Source organism: Rhineura floridana, chromosome 6, assembly GCF_030035675.1.
Source record: "Rhineura floridana isolate rRhiFlo1 chromosome 6, rRhiFlo1.hap2, whole genome shotgun sequence".
Taxonomy (NCBI): Eukaryota; Metazoa; Chordata; class Lepidosauria; order Squamata; family Rhineuridae; genus Rhineura; species Rhineura floridana.
The window spans coordinates 154630119-154645231 of NC_084485.1; the positions used below are offsets into that span (position 1 = coordinate 154630119).

General features: G+C 39.8%; 1 long non-coding RNA gene across 2 annotated transcripts in view; it reads left to right on the plus strand.

Annotated features, from left to right (window-relative positions):
• The window catches only part of LOC133388063 (uncharacterized), a 27114-nt gene continuing 12001 nt past the window's right edge, over nt 1-15113 (plus strand). For both annotated transcript variants that reach the window (XR_009763652.1, XR_009763653.1), the window contains exon 1: nt 1-75. This is a non-coding gene — a long non-coding RNA (uncharacterized LOC133388063). The remainder of the gene's footprint in view (nt 76-15113) is intronic.

Genomic DNA, 15113 nt, shown 5'->3' on the forward strand with positions numbered 1-15113 from the left:
CATTGCCCTGAGGCAGTGTCTAGAAAACAAAATGGTGGTTTCACCCCCTGTTTATCTGAAAATGTCATAAATTGGGTAAGTATATACATTTCAGTTTTTTTTCCTCTTGTGTGCAGGAGTCAGATCTTGGGCAGTGTTTTGAAAACCTTCCCAATGCTTGCTTTTTGTAAAAGCAATGCTAATCCCATATGCCCAGAGTAAATCCCATTGAATTCAATAGGACTTACTTTTGAGTAGACATGGTTATGAATGTGCTGAAAATCAATGGGACTTTGGAGTGAATGTAAAAAAGAATTGTGTTTGTGTTCTAACTCTTTCTGTCCCCTTCTTCAGTCCTATTTTAAAGCAAGTAGGCAGGGCTTACTTAGGTATTACAGTTTTTATTCTGTAGGAAAGTAATACTGGTTTTTTTAAAACTAATACTGATTTTTCTGCAATGACCAACTGGTTTGACAATAAACTATTATATGGGCTGTATGTATTTATACGTCTGCAGTGTGTGCGTGTGTGTGTATGGAGCCTTTCCAACACCCCTGTGAGGTAGGGTTGGAAACCAAAGCAGCTCACAACAAGAAATAAAGCCGTTTAAAATCCAATAACCATAAAAACAAGTATAAACAGTTGCAAAACAGCGTAAAGTGGCATGATTCGGAATTTTGGGTTGTGTGAATGAAGTTGCTTATCACTTGAGGTTGCATTTCTGTCCCTGTTTGAGTAAGCCCCACTGAATACACTGGGAGTTGCTTCTGAATAAATAAACCTAGGATTGCACTATAAATAACTTTACAGTTTGTGTAAATAATAAATATATTTGATAGTCATGCTTATATAAATATTTCTTCAGTTATCATATTTTTGGTTTTTGGTTAGGAATCCTGACTGGTTGTGAGATGCTTAGTTTTTTGCCTTACTCATAGGAATCTTCTTGTGGTTGGTATGGTATTACATTTAGGAAAGTGTTACTGCCTTCTGTGTTTTTTTTTTCCTATTTGCATTTCACTTATCTTTAACCTCACTCCGTTACAGCCATAAAAACAACAGCAACATATGCAAGATAATTAACTCCCATTAGTGATAAGAGCAAGAATTTATAATTATTATTTTAATTAAAACAAGAGGCTTATGAGTACTTTGAAGAGGACCAGATATTTATTTTCTTTCTGAGCCCAGGACTGGGTCTTTCATGATGCCCAGGGGGGGGGGGAGCAGGAGAGTAGTCGATAAGACAGACATCCTGGCATTGGTAATCTAATTAGCAAGGTATGTGTGGGGTTGTTGCACACTTCCAGGCCCAGTTTCATTTTAAGTATGGAGGTGGAACCTGTGTAGATGTGGTTGATCAAAGGGAGAAGAAATGTTGAGTTAAGCAAAGCTCTTATAAAACCTAAGCAACATACAGATACTTTGAATGTCTGAGTGCCTGCACCAGTGGAATACTGGAGGAACTTGTAAAACTTGCTGCTACAGTATTTAGAACTGAGCATGTGGTGTGAAAGACTCCTTTTCCTAACATTTTGGCTTCTTGTTTTTCTCCACCCACCACATCTTTGAAATATATCGTATATGGTTAACCGTACTGCTGTCCTGACTTACTTTATGTTTGTTGCTATTTTGTGTTTTTATTATGTTTTTATATTGATTGTGTATTTTTATTGTTTTTATTATATTTGTAAGCTGTGCTGAGCTCTGTTTTTAACAGCAGAAGGGCAGGATATAAATTCTCTTAATCAATCAATAAATACTCCATAGTGTTGGAAACTAGAGTCTAGGCATTTAAGGCTGAAAATGTTGCTTTTAAAAAAAGATTTCTCACATCTTTCCCCAGCTTTTGGTGGTAATTCCTAGGCACAAAAACAAAACAACTGGACAATCCAAATATTAATATGCAAACGTTTGCATAACATGCAAATAACATGCAAATAATTTGCATAATATGCAAATACTTTACATAATATGCAAATTAACCTGCCCGGATTTGTGGAACTGGAATATGGCAACCCTACTATAGGTGGTGGTGTTATTAGTGCATCAGGTGGGTGTGCTTAGGCTTTTGGGCCTAGTCTGTGCAACAGCCTAGCCTAGTCCAGGGAAGGACCTGAGAAGAAGCAAAGAGGTGAGTGAACTTGCTCTCCAAGGGCGAGGAAGCCTAATGAGACCTTAGTAACTTAGACTAGGCAATGGGGAGCTGCAATATTCTCTCTGTGTGTGTGCATGTCTGGGAGGCATTTCTTCCTTAGTTTGTTTAAAAAGTTGAAAAATAATAATATACCTTATTTAACTTTTCTCATGCGAACTTATAGACTACCAGAACAGGGTGTGTGAGATTTGCTGGTAGAGCCATCAGAAGCAGTGTTAGGTGGCTGGCCCAGGGCCTCTCTGTAGAACAGACATTGTGTGCATGTACAGTTGATTCTAGCACTTATATAGTTCCTATGTGACATGCTGTCAAGCATTTCCTTATGAAATGTTTATAGATGTTAATTTATTTTTTAAAGTGAAACTTCTCTTAATTGCTTTCCTGGCATGGCAAAGGAAACCAGGGCAGTTAGTTCCAGGAAGCAGCTGCCTCATGAGAACTGAACTCACAGTTCAAGAGCTTACTAAAACAAGGAAGCCTTTCCACACATGCACACCTTGTATGCTGCAGGACTCGCCTTTGGTGTATCTACGGCTGTGTGTGAAAATTCATTCTCAACTGTGACACATGTTGACACCATACAGGTGTTCAGTTGCTCATCAGAGAAAAACAACCTTCATATAATCAGAATAATAGAGTTGAAAGGCACCTATAAGGCCATCGAGTCCAACCCCTGCTCAATGCAGGTATCCAAATTAAATTATACCTGCCAGGTGGCTGTCCAGCTGCCTCTTGAATGCCTCAGGTGTTGGAGAGCTCACCACCTCCCTAAGTAATTGGTTCCATTGTCGTACCGTTCTAAAAGTTAGGAAATTTTTCCTGATGTTCAGCCAAAATTTGGCTTCCTGTAAGTTGAACCCATTATTCCATGCCCTGCACTCTGGGATGACTGAGAATAGATCCTGGCCCTCCTCTATGTGACATCCTTTCAAGTACTTGAAGAGTGCTATCATATCTCCCCTCAGTCTTCTCTTCTCAAGACTAAACTGGCCAGTTCTTTCAGTTTCTCTCCATAGGGCTTTGTTTCCAGTCCTCTGATCATTCTTGTTGCCCTCCTCTGAACCTGTTCCAGTTTGTCTGCATCCTTCTTAAAAGTGTGGTGTCCAGACCTGGTTGCAGTATTCAAGATGAGACCTAATCAATGCTGAATAGCAGGGAACTAGTACTTCACATGATTTGGAAACTATACTTCTGTCAATGAAGTCTAAAATAGCATTTGCCTTTTTTGCAGCCACATCACACTGTTGGCTCATATTAAGCTTATGATCTACAACAATTCCAAGATCCTTCTCACATGTAGTATTGCTGAGCCAAGTAACTCCCGTCTTATAACTGTGCCTTTGGTTTCTTTTTCCTAGGTGTAGAACTTTGCACTTATCCCTGTTGAATTTCATTTTGTTGTTTTCAGCCCAATGCCCTAGCCTATCAAGATCACTTTGAATTTTGTTTCTGTCCTCCAGGGTATTAGCTATCCCTCCCAATATTATATCATCTGCAAATCTGATAAGCATTCCCTGGACCTCCTCCTCCATTAATAGACACACAAGAGAGACCACCACTGCTATCTTGTGGATAAAAAGAATTATTCTACTACCTCTGTGTGTGTGTGCTTATTTTTAATGATGTTTTAAGCGACTTGGGTGTGCAGCAACCAAGGCCAGCACCATGTAGGCACACTAGTTTTTTTTAAAGTAACTTAAGTGTAATTGTAGTGATTACTTTTTAGTAAAGGTAAAGTAATCAATTCCTTTCAAAACAATGGTAATGGTAATGGTAATTTATTCCTTTTTGGAGCCATGTAATAGAAATTGTAATTTAGATAGACGGCATGATACTAATCCTCCAACACATTTTTTGGGAGAATTAGCAGATATAGCCATAAGAAAAAAACTACTTTAAATTTGATCAATTTTTCTATTGGCAAATCAAAGGAGTGGCAATCGGATGTCCTATGGCACCAGAGGTAGCAAACCTGTTTATGGAAAATTTTGAGAAGGATATTCATATATCTTCAAATATATATACACAACAACTACGATGTTGGTGGAGATTTATAGATGACATCTTTTGTATTTGGAAAGGTTCACCTGAATCATTAGAAAAATTCATAGAATGGATAAATAATAAAGATCCTAATATTCAGTTTGATCATCAATATGACAAAACAGAAATAAATTTTCTAGATTTGGTCATCAGGAAAGAAAATAACCATCTCTATACCACAATGTATAAGAAACCAACAGATAGAAATACCTATCTCTGTTTTGACAGTTCCCATCCAATACCATTAAGATGTAATCTAACACATAGTCAATTTTTGAGGATAAAACGAAATTGTACATTAGAGAAAGATTTTCTTTTGCACTCAGAGAATTTAAAACAACAATTTATTCATAGAGGATACCCTTCCCAAATTGTAGAACAAAATTTTACAAAGGTTTTACATAAAAAACGAATGGATTTAATGAAAAAAACTGATAAACTTCCATCCCAGAGAATACATTGTAATCTCACTTATGACTATGTATCCAATAAATTACAAGGTAGTATCAAAAGAAATTGGCACATAATACAACATATTCCTGGGTGCCAAGACTTGCCACTTTTCTCTTATAAAAGAACTAGAAATTTAAAAGATCTGTTAGTGAATAGTAACTTCAAGAAACATACACCTCTTCTTACTTGTAATCTCCCTGGAACACGCCCACCAGTAGGACATCATCCTTGTGGATACTGTTCTTTTTGTAAATACACCTTTAAGGTCCAACATTTTATTAACCCAATTGATCAAAAGAAATACATAATACATCACTTTTCAAACTGCAATACTGCAAATGTAATCTATGCAATACAATGTGGATGCTTAAAAATGTATGTAGGACAAACATCAAGAAAAATTAAAATACGGATAGGAGAACATCTGAATAATATAAAAAACAAAAAACCAGGAGCACCTTTGGTATCTCATTGCCTGCAATGTTCTGAATATATAAAAATAGGTTTAAAATTTTGGGTTTTACAACAAATACAAGGATCATTTCCCAGTTCTCTTTTATACAAAAAAGAAATAGGATGGATCTTAAGACTCAAGACAGTGACACCTAATGGTCTAAATGAAGAATGTTCATTTCTTCCTTTGTTGTAAAGGTTTTCTCAAGTCCAAACATTTTTTTTACTCATAAGTATTCTACAGGTGTTTTCTATTGTACTTCTAAAAGGTTAAGAAAATTATCCTTCTGGTCATATGGTAGTTCAATGAAAAAAAGATTTAAAGGGTTTTCACTGATTTGAAATAGTCATAAAGATATTGAAGCCATCCATAGTGAAAGTGAGAAGTACTCTATTGAATAAAGCATTTCAACAACATAAATGTAAGTGTTTCTGATAATATAAAATCTTTTAGATACTGTCTAGAAAGAGAAGGTATCTTACATGGATTTGTGCACCTAGATATATATTTAGTCTATAGGTAAACAAAATGATATTTTTAAGGAGTTGTTTATAACAACAAAAAATTATTTATGCATATATAAAGATTATAAGTGTATCAAATGAAGAATGTTTTTTCAAGATATTTTAACGAAAATTTATACCTACATATGTCTGTCAAAATGACGTTCTTTATATTTGATTTGTAGCCCCTGATGAAAGCCTAGTTATAAGGCTGAAACGCGTTGGGTATTTTAAGAAGAATTTTTTTCTCTTTTAAAGAAAATAAACAAATAAATCTATACAGTTTGGAACTTCCCTCCTTGACATTCTGGGGACATCCCCTCTCTTTTTTCGATATTAATGAATGTCCACACCCTATATATATTTTGAGTACCATAGGGTTGCCAAGTCTCTGGTTTTCACCTGGAGACTCCAGTTTTGGGGGGACCTCTCCAGATGGGTCACCTTAATCTCTGGACTCATAGTTTTCATTAAAAAAAAGTTTCTAGGTGATCTGGTTCAGGAGATATACACCTAAACTTTAGCAGCCCCCCCAACTTCTGTTAGAAGCCAGCTGCTCTAATCCCCACCCTTTTGTTGGAAGTGGGGTAAGAGCAACTCCTGTTTTGTTCTTTTGTTTATGTTCCAAAAGGGAGATTGGGTTAGGGTCCTCCAGATGGCTAGGCTTGACTACCTTTACCTGTGATGCTCTGACTGACTTCCTTCCCTCGCAGACTGATATGAGGGAAGCTTATCTGCCCCTCCCCCTTCCGCCTTTTCCTTCTTCTCTTCTTTGACTGTCCAAGAGAGAGGAGACACCTTTGTCTTTGCTCTCTCTCCTGAGCCATGCGGGTAATACCCACGTCTGGGCATTGCGCCTCCAACTTAGTTAGAACTAGGTATGCCTTTCCTATCTACTGTGTATTTCTATAAATAAAGTAGCTTTTCTTATTTTACTAAACCTTAAGTCTCAGTGATCTCCATGCAGGGTAAAAGCTTGCTACTTAGGTAAACGCACACAGTGGCACACACGCATTTCAGACCATCTACGATCTCTGCTCAATATATTACAAATTTACATAGCAAAGGGTTATGTCAGCCCAGTAAGCTAAGTTGAATTGCAAGTTGTGCCTAAAAGCTAAAAAGGCTAAATACTGTGTGTGATTTACAAAGAGATTGAAAAAGGAGACTAGAAAGAAAAGCAGAACAAAAGATCGGAAAGCCATGCCTGGAGAATCAACACTAAAGACTAATGTCCCGAGTCTGGAGAAGGACAATTGTGGGGTTTGGAGTCTTCAAATGACTGCACTTCTGGAAGGGGAGAACTGTATGAAGTCTTAACCGATCCTGAACCCTCAGCAGAGGATGAAACTGCTACACCATTCTGGAGATGAAAGCATGCAAAAGTGAAATCTCTTCTTACATTTGCATTATCAGATGAGGCACTAAATGTTTGCATAGGATGTAAGAATGTGAAGGAAATGTGGCAGAAGCTAGAAGAAATAGATGACAGAAAGTCTAAAAATCATGTGATGTACCTTTACAAGGAATTGTTTACTCTAAGAGAGGCAGACAATCTCAATACACATCTAGAGAGATTCACAGGACTGCTCCATGAACTGGAGAGGTGTGGAACAAATTTGATGATGAGATGCAAAATGCATTGTTCCTGAGCTCTCTCCATGAACTTCATCAATTAACTGCTTGTGTACTAGAACAGACAGACCAGAATATGAGTCAGATTATATCATATTTGAAGGACCAGGATTTTAAAGAGAGACAGGAACAGGCTATGTCTGAGAAAGCAAATTTCACTACGGGCAGAGATGGCAAACAAAGAAAAGATAGAGGGATGAGTCATGCCTTGAAACTACAGCAGGATACTGGAGAACACAGAAGGAAGCTCTGTTTTAAGTACAAATCTCCAAATCACCTTCAAAGAGATTGTGATAGGTATCAGACAGGACCAAAGCCTGACTTAAACAAAGACAGACTGAAAAGGCAAAAACAAAGGCTTCTAGTTACCATGTATCTGATTAAAGGAAATATGATTATAAAAACATATTTTTAATTGATTCAGGCTGTACAACCCACCTTATAAATGATAAAAACCTGTTTTAAAGATTTAAAAATCGTATGAAGAATGTTATAACAGTCTCTAGGGACATGTTCCATTATCAAGGAATAGGCACAGTGCAACTGCTTTTGCAAAACGCCAGAAGGGAAAAGTCTGCTAGAACTTAAAAACTGCCTATATGTTCCAGATTTTAAAGACAACTTAATAAGTGCTACTAGAATAATGGAACTGGGAGGGAAATTTTATATGAGTGGAGATTTTGCTACGTTCTAGATGAAGGAGAAATATGTTGCACTGCAAAATTGAAAAATTGACTTTTACATTTAGAATATCTTGCAAATATGCATGCAAATACAGCCAAAGAAAGCTGTGATTCTGGATGTTTGCATATTTGGCATAGAAGAATGGGACATGCCAGCTTAGCCAGAGTCAGTGCTCTAGAGAAAGAGAATTTGACTAGAGGCATTAAAATGGGACAATGCAAATGTACAGAAAGATGTGAGTGCTGTATAAAGACAAAAAGTGTGAAACCAAAATTTCCTAAGAAAAGTGAAAGGAAAACCAAAAAGCCTCTAGAATTAATTCACGCAGATCCTTGTGGGGCAGTGAAGGTGCCATCTCAAGGTGGATGCTGGACTACGACCTGGGAGATTCAGGGTTCGAATCCCCACACAGCCATGAATCTCACTGGGTGACCTTGGGCCAGTCACTGCCTCTCAGTCTCAGAGGGAGGCAATGGTAAACCCCCTCTGAATACCACTTACCATGAAAACCCTATTCATAGGGTCGCCATAAGTCGGAATCGACTTGAAGGCAGTCCATTTCATTTTCAACTTTTATAGATGATTACTACAATGTACCTGCTAAAAGAGAAAAATCAAGTACTTCAAAAATTGAAGGACTATGTCAGAATTGTGTCCAACAAATTTGGCAGAAAGCCACAGATCATAAGATCTGACAATGGAGAGGAATATGTGTCCAGGGCTATGCAAGACTTTCTCTGTGAGGAAGGCATAGAGCACAAGACTACAGACTACCCCAGAACAAAATGGGGTTGCGGGACACATGAACTGGACTCTTGGACAGATGATCCGTTCCTTGTTGGAAGATGCACAGTTACCACAGAAGTACTTGGGAGAAGCAGCGGATACTGCCACCTACCTGCAGAACTGACTTCCTGCATCTGCAACCAACAAAACACCATTTGAACTATGGCATGATAGGACACCAAGCGTGTCTCACCTTCATGTATTCAGGTGCAAGGCCTTTGTGCACATCCTGAAACAAAAGAGGTCAAAATTTGACATCACTGCCAAGGAAGTAATATTCATTGGATATTCTTCAACACAGAAGGGATCCCAAGTAATAGGTCCCAAAACTGGTGAAGTTGGAGTATACAGAGCTGTGCACTTTGATGAAGGAAAGTGCACACACCAACCGGAAGGGGTGCCACACCAGACAGATGACAGCAAAACGGAAGAAGAAACTGAGTTATTCTTCCACCACAGAAGGTATAACAATAATACACCAGCAGAGGAAGGTGAGGAGTCTGAGCCACAAGAGGCAATTGAGCCAGAACAGGCAACAGAGCCAGAAGGGGCAGCCAAAGCACCAGCACCCAGACACTCTGAACTCACCAACAGAGGTGTACCACCAGGGAGACGTGCGTACCTCGTGAGAGATGAAACATCCAGAACCAGAGACCTGGAAAGAGATTGAAGCCTTACCCAAAGCTGAAGCTGAGAGGTGGAGGCAGGCAGCCAAGAAACAGCTGGAAGCTCTACACAAAAATAAAACTTGGACATTGACCAAGCTTCCTCAAGGAAGGAAAGCTGTAGGCTTTAAGAGGAAATTCAAGAAAAAGCCAGATGCTAAAGGAAATGTTGAGAGATACAAGAGAAGCCATCAGAAAAGTCTGTATATCAGTACTGTTACCAGACCAGATGTGGTGATAAGAGTGGGATACCTGTGCTGAAAAACCAGCTTGCCAATCAAGAAGGACTGGGAAGCAATAAAGAGAGTGGCAAGATATCTTAAGTGCACTACAACCATGAAACTGAAGCTAGTAGCTACCTGAGATCCCAAACTAGTGGGATATGCAAAGGCTACTTGAACTGTTCAAAGATTTAGGCATCTCTATACCTGGGGCTGTTGTGATGCATGAGGACAACCAAGGATGCATCAGACTCATGGAGTCGAAGGGGTGAGTTCATGGACTAAGCACATAGACGTGAAGCACCATTTCATTAGAAATACCTACCACAGAGGACTACTCAAGATGGAGTATTGTCCAACAGAAGATATGACTGCAGACGCTCTCACGAAGGCGTTAGGCAAAGTCAGACACTGCAAGCTGCGAGACAAGAAGACTCTCGTGGGCTGAAGCAAACACTCGTTGAGAAGTGGTGTCGGAAGTGGGGCAGAGCAACTCCTGTTTTCTAATTTTGTTTATGTTCCAAAAGGGAGATTGGGTTAGGGTCCTCCAGATGGCTAGGCTTGACTACCTTTACCTGTGATGCTCTGACTGACTTCCTTCCGTTGCAGACTGTATGCTTAGGGAAGCTTATCTGCCCCTCTTCCTTCCACCCTTCTTCTCTTCTTCGGCTGTCTGAGAGAGAGGAGACACCTTTGTCTTTGCTCTCTCTCCTGAGCCATGAGGGCAATACCCACGTCTGGGCATTGCGCCTCCAACTTAGTTAGAACTAGGTATGCCTTTCCTATCTACTAAGTATTTCTATAAATAAAGTAGCTTTTCTTATTTTACTAAACCTTAAGTCTCAGTGATCTCAATGCAGGGTAAAAGCCTGCTACTTAGGTAAATGCACGCACTGGCACACACAGATCTCAGACCGTTGACAATCTCTGCTCATTTATACAACTTTACATAACTCCTTTTAGGTTTTTAGCCAATGTGAAGGCAGGGTTGTGATTGACAAGACATTTGCTGACCTCCAGGGAACAGCTAGAACCCATTCCAAATCTTGAAACTGGTTTCCTTTTCCTGTTTGTTTGCACATCAGAAGTTGAGTGAGTGTATAATATGTTATAGTTTTCTAATTAGAAGGAGTCAAACAAGTTTACATTTTAATGGGCTGTTGAAGAGGCTAGTTTGTTTGTCTAATTCATAGCCTGTTCTGAAAACCTTCCCAATATTAAATTTTAATCCAACACCCACTTTTCTGGGAGTAAAGGTGCAATGCTAATTCTGCATACCTGGGAGTATATCCCATTGAATTCAGTAGGGCTTGTGATGTCCCTATAGTTTGATAACTGTAAATATGGTAAGTGCGGGTTTATTAAGTGATATATGGTAAGTGACTGAGTGAGAGGGGGGAGTACGTGGGCTAGAATGCTGGAGAATGCTGTATGATGATTGACTGAGCATTTGAGTGGCTGAAGGTGTAAATGAGAGGATGACAGTTGAGAGGAGGTTGGTTGGTTGTGCAGTGTGGATTGGAGTTGGTTGTGGGTTGGATTATATTTGGCTGGTATTTAGGCAGAACATATAAGACTGGAAACATAAAGAGTGACACTAAATGAAACCATACGCTTGTTGAACATTCCTAAAGTAATCTTGTTATTTCCTGGTGTTTATAAATAAATATTTTATTGGTTTACCAAAAGCCTGATCCTTGGCTGGGGCTTTCACAGACCAGAAGGGTGGGTAGGGTAATTACCAAGGTTGGGAAACAGTATCAATGGTGGCAGCGGTGAAGAGATAGTGTATCATCAAGTATCCAGGGCAACCCAGGGCTGTATGCTTTATTGGCACAAAGATACAGGGGGGTTGTGGCCTGCAAGTGCACCCAGACACTAAGTAACAATAAGCCAGAAGAAGACTAAGGCTAAGTCCCCAGGCAATATTGTGAAATAGGGAGTGGCTGGTGGTGCTGCCTAGCAGTGGGATATTGTGAAATCTGTGATAGAGCCGGTGAGAGAACAAATAAAAACCAGGATCCTGACTGGAGGGACCTGACAGGTGGTGGTCTGAGGTGGGATCCTCACAGGGCTTACTTTTGAGTAGACATGGTTAGGATTGTGCTGTAAATTAATGGGACTTTTGAATGAACATAGCAAAGGATTGTGTTGTAAATATTTCCCTTCCAATCCTTTTTTTAAACAACTAGTCAGGGCTTACTTAGAATTATTATTAGAATTAGAATTTATTACCCACCCTTCGCCCAAAGGTCAATACTTTTATTTGGTAGGAAAATAATATTGATTTTTGTTTTTTAAAAGATCTGTAATGGCCAACTGGTTTTGGCAATGAACTATTATATAGGGTGTATGTATTTTTATATCCCCAGTGTGTGTGTGTATGGAATCTTTCTAACAACCCTGTGAGGTAGGGTTGGAAACCAAGGCAGCTTACAACAAGAAATAAATCCATTTATTTATTTATTTGATTTATATGCTGCCCCTCCTTCCAGCAGGAGCCCAGGGCAGCAAACAGAAATGCTAAAAACACTTTAAAACATCATAAAAAGAGACCTTAAAATACATTGAAACAAAACAACATTAAAAACATTTCAAAAAAAGAAAAAGCTTTAAAAACATCTTTAAAATAAGGGTTAAAACATATTATTAAAAAACATATTAAAAGCAATTCTAACACAGACTTTAGACTTTATTAACAGTTCAGATCAGTATGGTCGGATGGCTTGCAGAATATACGTTTACTTCCTAATCACTGTTATTTAGTTTACATAGCTATTTTGCAGGTGGAAAATATTGTATTTTAATATAATTTGCTTTTTTGTAAACTTCACATAGTTCCTAATTAAAATGCATAAACTGGGGTTTATTTTTGTCATTACCTAAGAAAACCCCAGAAACCTCTTTTGTAGTGACCAGTGCCCCAACCCTTCTGACCCCCCAATTTTTGTCTCTACCCACCGAATGAAAATTGTCTTGCTACATTCCTGCTTTGAATAACAGTTGCTAGGAATCATTCAAAAGTGGGGAGAGAGCTGTTCTGCTTGGGTCCTGCTTGCAGGCTTTCTATAGGCATCTGGGGGCCCATCCACACCTTCTTTTAATCTGCAATCAAACTCCCTTGTGTGTCTATTAATTCGCCGGCATGCAGATGACGTTCCTCGCCATTTCAGACTTTCTCTAGAGAAATGTGCACTTTTCGTACCTGATATAAAGCAATTATTATTTCTGTCCCAGTTATTAACCACTCTAACCTCTGTAGTGAGGACATCTTTCCTCGCTTTTTTTTATTACGGGTGGATGATTAAGTTAGATCTCACCCTCTATCCATGCCTCCTCCTTTTATGATACTCCATCAGATACTCTGCCCATGAAGTTCATGCCTCAATATATTTGTTAGCCTTTATGGTGTCCCAATGCTCTTTGTTGCTTTTATAACAACATGCTAATATGGTTGCCCCTCTAGAATATGAGCTCTAAAAATAACTTCTCAGCTCACTGGTATTCTCTCTTGGGTCATTGAGTTTTGCCTTCATAATACATGTGAGGAATGGCCTTCAGCCTTTGCAAGAGTACCATTTATAACTGTGGCTCCCTGGTGATATTGAAGCACTCGGTGAGACTAGCTAGCCATGTACGCCTTCAGCAATACATGCTACTTTACTGTATATTTGAGGTCTTACTGAAGCAGTTTCCTTTGCCATCACTCTCAGAGAAACACCTTATAGCATCCTTGTTGTTTTTAAATTCTGGACCTGAGGCCAGGGTAAAGGAAGAGAAAGACATAAACAAAGATTTGGCAAATATTGGCTTTCCCCTGACTGACATCTTCATGGGCTCAATTGTTTGTCTCTACGGCTGCTCTTGCCCAATAAAAGAAATCTTGGCTAATTAATAGACACATTGTAACCAACTAATTGATCAAATATGCTTGAATTCTCATTTGAATAATAAGTTTTGAAAAATAACTCTGTCTTTTAGGATAATACAGTATGTGTATGTGTTACAATAGGCATCATCTGGCCAATCGTATTGCGAGAGAAAGGGGGGGGAGGTAGCTCTTTTATGGGAGTGCCTGTTTGCCATTTGTAGAACTCATGTTAAATATATATCTATATCGGGATATTCTTTCAGTTGATCAAAGTATTTTTTTAGTCACACAATCTGTTAAGTAAATGCTGCAGCCCTACCTATTTCTGTGGAAAATAGTATTCTAGCACAGAAGACTTATTTATTATAACACGTATGCCCGACCTTCCCTCCAAAGGAACAAGGTGGTGTGCAAACAAGATTTATCCTCATAACAAGATTTGTCCTGTGAGGTAGGTTAGGCTGAGACTGGCCCAAGTTCACTCAGTTAGGGCCTCTTCAGATGCTGGTATAATCTGGATGTGAGGCTTTTTGCAGATCCTTTTAATTTGGACCGTTTGCATGAAGTTTTTGCCAACGCGATTACATTCAGCTGCTTTTGCCTTTAACTCCGGATTAAATGGATGCGACAAAAACCCAAAATTGCTTTTAAAATCCGCACCTGCTTCGGTGCACTTCTACCGTGTATTACCTTTTAAGCACCTTTTTTGGGCTGTGCAGTTTCTTCGCCATTAGATCCTCCCTTTTCTCCGCCCCTTTAACTGTCTCTGGGCGTCATTTTGTTTCCTGCAATTGGCAAAGCAACTTCCGGTAACTCTTGCCTTCCTTTCTCCCGCTTTCTCCTGTTCCCCCCCCCCCAATTTCCTCCCTCGCTCCTTTAAACATTCTGTAAAAGCTCTCTGCATGTGATGTGAGCGGGTTTTTTCCCCACCCCTTCATTCTCTGTCTTCTGCAGCAACACCAACTACTCCCCGAGGGTAACAGGGAAGAGCTGGTGCTCAGGAAATTCCTTCCTGGGGAACTTTGGCCAGATCTCTTGCTTGAGCTGTGGGGGGGGGTCCGTAAGCCGCTACGTGCTGCTCGCTGGAGCTACACCCAGGCTTGGAGCGTGCGTAGCCACGGCAAGAGGAGGCTGGTGAAGGCACTGCTGGGGTAATTTATAAGCGCCCAAAAGCACAGGGGAAAGGGGAGCTGCCTTGGCGTCTCATCCCAGCATCTGCTCCACTCACGGAGAGCGATAATATTAAACGGTCAATGCTTCCTTTAGCAGCTGCTTTTAATGTCTCTCTAAAGATAATTGTTTGGGGTTTTTTTATGTTTCCCAGAATGCATGCTCAGGCTTGTCCCGGGGTGCCACAGGCACACCAATCTCATGCAGGGACAGCCTAACAGCCACAGCTGGTGGGAGCAGGGGGGACGGGAGAAAGCCTGCACCGCAGGGAAGGGGGGCACCTGTAGATTCCTTCTTTCAAGCACCTATTCCTTCGTTCAGGGAAACACTGCCCCTTTCCCGCCTCCGCAGTTAACATGCTAATGTGTGGGCGCGGCAACAAGGAAACGCTGATAGCAATAAACGCACACACGTGTGAATGCTAAGAAGAAAAACAGCCAATTTATTTTTAGCGAGGGTGGAAGTATGTGAACTGTCACAATCAATTGCGA